The sequence below is a fragment of the Gouania willdenowi genome, chromosome 1 (assembly GCF_900634775.1).
Source record: "Gouania willdenowi chromosome 1, fGouWil2.1, whole genome shotgun sequence".
NCBI classification, from domain to species: domain Eukaryota; kingdom Metazoa; phylum Chordata; class Actinopteri; order Blenniiformes; family Gobiesocidae; genus Gouania; species Gouania willdenowi.
In genome coordinates, this window is record NC_041044.1 from 35,027,273 (window position 1) to 35,033,272 (window position 6,000).

The window sequence follows — 6,000 nt, forward strand, 5'->3', positions numbered from 1 at the left end:
TATATATATATATATATATATATATATATATATATATATATATATATATATTTTTTTTTTTTTACTGATAAGAATAATTCACTGACTAAATTTGAAAAAAAGTAGGTTTTGACAGAGTTTTTAATTCTTCTCAATGAAAATGAATGTTTTTTTTAAAGACCTTGTAAAGCAGATTCAACCAGCCATTTGATTCTAAACACATTAAATAGGTCTCAATGTATTCCACCATTTATAATTTAATGTTGTGTTAGATATATTAATATGAATATTAAATGTGCATTGATACAACTAATTATATTGCCAAAACCAATTACAAGCGAAGCACACAGAAATGACATTACTCATGCAGATATGTTACAGTGCCAGACAGCATTCTACAGAGGACTACTAAGAGACCAAGCGCCCATACTACTGGATAAGTTGGTACATTTTCAACTAGAAAAAGGTAAACTGATAATGACGCTCAATTATACATCATGCTAAGAAAAGTAGAAAAGTGCTATTTAAAAAAAAAAAAAGAAAAGCCACAATTTCTCTAATATAATGCACCAAAAGCCACCATGTAGCATCATTTTGCAACATTTTTCCGGGGGGGGGGGACCACCTAGTTGTCTGCGCGTGACGGCAGCGTTGCCGCAGTGATTTCTCGCCACAAGTTTTAGTCTTCTACTTTTTTGGGACAGATAGATAGTTGATTAACTTTTTGTTGGAAAAAGTCAATATCGGAACATTGTCACATTGGCAATGTATTTAAAAATAATAATAATACGCAAGAATAAATAAGGAACTCCACACATACCCAAGCTCTTATTAAAGTACACAAGGATCAGTTAAGATAATAAAATTTAATACAAATGAAATTGTTTAAATTGGTTGGAAAGTGGTTAAAGGTGTGTAAAAGAAACAAAACCAACACGTTATTTATATAAATCAGTTCCCAGTACTTAATACAGGCAGGCATAATTAACTACAGTAGTAAACAGGTTTGAACTCAGTCTCGACTGTTTTGATGATATTTAAAAATATCATTACATATAATGTATTATTAGGGTCCGGAGGCCAGAAAGGCCGTAGGGACGTATTGTGATTATTATTACTATTAATATAAAGCTGGCAAAGTTAATAGAATATATTACACTTTTAAACACACATCAATAAAGGAGCCCATAAGAATGTCTATTCAGGACTTGTAACACACCCAAACAAGGGATCTACCAACAACCAGAGGTGTAAAGACTAAAGAGTACTTTTATATCCTACTCAAGAAGCAATTCTGTTACTTGATTGAAATTGTACTCAAGTACAAATAAGTCATACATAAGTTACTCAAGAACAAGTAAGAAAATAAAAAATAGCTCAATTGAGTACTTCACCCCACACGTTTATTTTTGGTAATAAATCTCGCCACGGTTTCCTTGCACACAGTAAACATCTCATGTATAAACTTAAAAAGGAAGAGATGAAATATTGCACAATTGGAACTTAATTTATTTTCCACAAAGACATCTATATAAAATAAAAGGTTTATCAAAATGTACAATTACTTTTAAATATAAATAAAATAAACGAGCCCAACCTGAACTGAAGAAAGCCAAGAACAGCAGGATTATAAGATGGAAACGTCTGTCGATACGGAAACGTATAAATTGCCCCGGCCGGGACGTTGTGTACATTTTCTGGACCTTTACGGCGCCTGACTCATGAATTCTTCCTTCCGCTGCTGTGGGTTCGAATCCCACTTTTGCCATATATATATTTTTTTTTTTTTTTCATTTTAACATGTTTAACACAGCAACTTCCACCTTTAACTTCCACCAGGTATTTCCTGGGTTAGGGTTAGGGTTAAGGCTAAAATAAAAAGGGTTAACGCGGAGCTAAAAATAAATATTAGCTAATATAAAACTGACGGAGCTTTAAGTCACGTGGTGCACCTATCACGTCACCTAAACTGGCCAATGAGGGGCGCTGCGTATGAATAGACTGGCAATCTATTCAAACGTTTCCGTATCAATAGCCACGGACTTAAAAGATTGTTGTCCGGTCATTTCATTTTTTTTTTTTTTTTTTATTATGTCCGTTGATCATTTAAACCAAAAATAATCATTTACTCAGCAATGGCTGGGTGGAAAAATGACTACTACTTTAAAACATACTTAAGTACAAGTAAAATGACTGATTTAACAAATATACTCAAGTACCCGTAAGAGTAATTCAATTACAGTGACGTGAGTAATTGTAATCCATTACCTTTCACCTCTGCCAACGAGCCACAAGATTCCGTAGACAGAATAATTAAAAAACCACAGATAAACACTGAAAGGAGTCCAATAACTAAACGCACATACCTGTGTCGTGTTCCCTGGCACACCCACACAGCTCGCCGCTCCATCACAGGGAGGGTCAGTGCGCCCTGCCACATGACCGCGTCCATAGACACAGACAGAGAAAGGAAGAAAGAAAGTTTCATTTAATTTAAAAAAAGAAAAGAAAAAAAGAATGCAAAAAGGGAGGAAGGACTCCGAGCCGTGGTCTTTCCTCTCCCAGTATTAATAGTGACTTTAAATCAGTCCAGTGGCTCCTGAAGCTCCATGACTGAACTTGTGCCAGATTCACACAAACTGAACCATCTGCTCTGTGCGCTTTGAGATTCAGCTTCACACCAAGGTCTGTCAGCATGCGCTTCGTACCGGTTGAGCTTTTTCAAAATAAGACTGAAACATATTTTCACCGTGGAAAAGAAAAAGACCCATTGTGTGCATTTTATTTGTGGATTATCTATTTATCTATCCATCTATCATTAGATAGATAAGCCATGTGTATTTATTGTTTACTTTGTATACTCTGTTCCAGGTGACTCATCAGTTATCAATACTTCTTGAATAAAGATCAGACCATAGAACAGTGTTTTTCAACCTTGGGGTCATCCCAGAATTTAAATAGGGTCGCCTGAAATGTCTAGTATAATTGATCAAATTATTTACTATATATATATATATATATATATATGTCACTACAAAGCTTGTGGACATTACAGTTTTTTTCTAAATTACATAAAGCATGCCATTATGTCTGCTTTTCTTTTGTCACCTTTGTGCTTGGTTTGTCTTATTGTGAAGGATAATTGTAAGCACTTCCTGTTGGCTCGTGCCTCATTTCAACACGCTTGATGGCATTTCCTGCTGCTGGTTTTCAAGGCTGAAAGTTAAAGAAATTGTTGTTAATCATCATTCTTTACAGTATAAAATCAGAATGAAAAATCCAAATAATTACAAACAAACGGCAATTAATTTGCCTGGAAGGATTACTAAAGTCTGTGGTAAGTTATTAGATACAACACAGCCACTAAAATGCAGTGTGATAAATATGGGGCACCGGTTGTAAAGTTGTGCTTTGTAAAAAAAAAAAAAATAATAAAAACGGTAACTTTATGCAACATTTAGCAACAAAACCACATATACAAAACGTATGTGAAAAATCTTTTATGTTTTTGGCCAGATTTAAAGCAATATATGTAAAATGATGCATTTTTTTTCTCGTAAAATAATGTCAATGTTAAATGTCCTGTTTAATCTAAACGGGGAAATTTGCGTATTTGCTAAATATTTAGTTTCACCCGTGACATTTAGATTTATCTTTTAAATTAAATGTTAATGTAAATGTTAGATCCAAAAGTTCAATCTAAATGTACATTTTAAATCTAAATCTAAATGTTAAATCTAAATCCAGATAGTGAATTTGCATATAAAAAAATAAAAAAATAAGAAGAAAGTGAAAGCCGCCTCAAAAGCTAACATGCTGATATGATAAAGCAATGACGCTCATGTGGGAAACTATTCTAAGGACTCCATTTATCCTTTTTTTGACACATGCAGGCATTCCTCTGCATCAGAGGAAGCTGCAGTTTAAAAGAAAAACATCTGAATGATGTGAAGTTTGATAACATTCATTAAAAAAAATATGGTCTGTAAGTTATTTCTGCCTCTTGATTCAAAAATGACTAACACCCACATCAGGCCTTATTCTGCTGGAATTGACATGTTCTCAAAAAGCATGCAATGGTTTTCTCCAGAGTCTCTGACTTCCTCCCACAGAGTAAAATAATTGGTCGGTCAATTAGTGACAGTAAATTACATTAATGCATCATAAATGCTTTACATTCTTCCTTTAGCATGTAATCAGAATGAGAGTTCTCATGTTATTTGACTAAACATTCCATCCTGTCCTATATAATTTTACAGTCTGCAGCTATTCTGCATATTTTCTCATGCAGAATTATTTGAAGTTCAATGAGTCCTAATTTGCAGCGTGGCCTCACTGATCATTCAGAGCGAGCCCTAATGACAGTGGCGCGTACAGTAAATATACTTTAAACTAGCTGAATAGAGTCACACAGTCATTTTTAAACTAATTTGAGAAAGACAGGAAAACAAACAAAACACAAAGAGATTCAGAAAAAAATGTTTACACATCTTGACTTAAAGAATAACTTAGCAGAGGCCAGGGTTAGGGTCAATTACATTTTCAATTATCCATGTTCAAATACAACTCATTCATTATTACAGTGACTGGCATTTTTAACCAATTACAATTATTTTTCCCTGAAAGTCAATTACAATTAAGTTCTCAATTACTGAAGTTCATTGATCCCCAAAATTTGGAAAAATAAGTAAAATATATGTCATAGACTTCACTATGCCAGTTCCATTGGTTGACATCTCATTGTTGCATGAATATAGCACTAAAATGGTTTTATGTATGATGGAATTATCAATTTGTTGACATGGTTTTTTTAATGTTTTTGGTGGTTAAACAAACATTTGAGCATTGAGACCGCATGTATCAAATATGATACAAATTAAAACTCATAAATGGAAAATGATGTTCGAATTAATTATTTTTTGGTTGTTCATAGGGACCAATAAAGGCTCCAGTTGCAAAATATTGGAATTTTCTGTCGGTTATTTTATGATTCAGGCTTTATAGGGTTAAATGCATTTCAGGTCCAGTTGTTTTTGATACTGATGAGATTTGGTGCGTGACTGTGACTGAAGACAGCTGTCTATAAAGGGCTTTGACATACATTAAAGTGAGACCTTTCTAAAAAGGTGTTAAAAACAAACATATCCATTGAGCAGCTTTTCTGTGGATATAAATAAATGAGAGCAAAGCTTCTTAGGTGTCCAGGGACCTCTTTCTGCTCCAATTATGGAAACAAATGAGGTTTTTGAACCAAGTCTTCAATCTACTGCCATGCAGCCTAATACAGCTCCCTCTAATATTGGCTGGTATAAGGACCCTGTTGAATCTGATGCATCAAAAATAAGGAAGAAAAACTCATTAAATGTAAATATGCTAATAAGATGCATCCAGCTGGTGCATATTTTTCATTCTCTGATTTAATCCTCTGCCATTTTCTGTTCCTTTGATAGTCCACGTTATTTTTTGACATACCTGGAATTTTGTTGTAAATAATAGATAACTGCTACACAAAGGCATGACATGTTGAAAAATATTGTTTTATATATATTTATATCATTTTAGATTATTAAATGATTTCACTGACTGAAAGTAAAGGGAGGAAGGACGGGTGGGCTTGGCAAAGGATGTATGGGGCGCCATTGTAAAGTAGCACATGCTAAAATAAATAGCAACTTTTTTGCAACATTTAGCAACAAACCACATTTAAAAAAATGTATTTGAATTTTTTTGTTACTTTTGACCAGATGTACAACAATACTAATACATTGGTGATATTTCTTTCACACAAAAATATGTCAATGTTAAATATACATGTTAAATCTAAATCTTAATGCTCAATCTAAAAATGTTGAATCTAATCTAAATGCAAGTCTCAAATGTTAAATCTAAATGTCACGGGTGAAACTAAATATTAAGCTAATAAGCAAGTTCACCAGAATGAGGTGTAATTTACAGGTCAGTACTTGGTTAAAGACACCATCAATGAACTACTTATAAATACTTATAAATGAAGCTGTAGGT

At 33.4% G+C, this 6,000-nt stretch overlaps 1 protein-coding gene across 1 annotated transcript in view; it reads right to left on the minus strand.

The window, feature by feature from the left end:
• The window catches only part of LOC114469042 (glucagon receptor), a 90,070-nt gene extending 87,467 nt beyond the window's left edge, over positions 1-2,603 (minus strand). The window contains 1 exon segment of the mRNA XM_074783817.1: positions 2,346-2,603. The gene's annotated coding sequence lies outside the window, so the exon portion shown is untranslated.
• Positions 2,604-6,000: the final 3,397 nt, after the last annotated feature.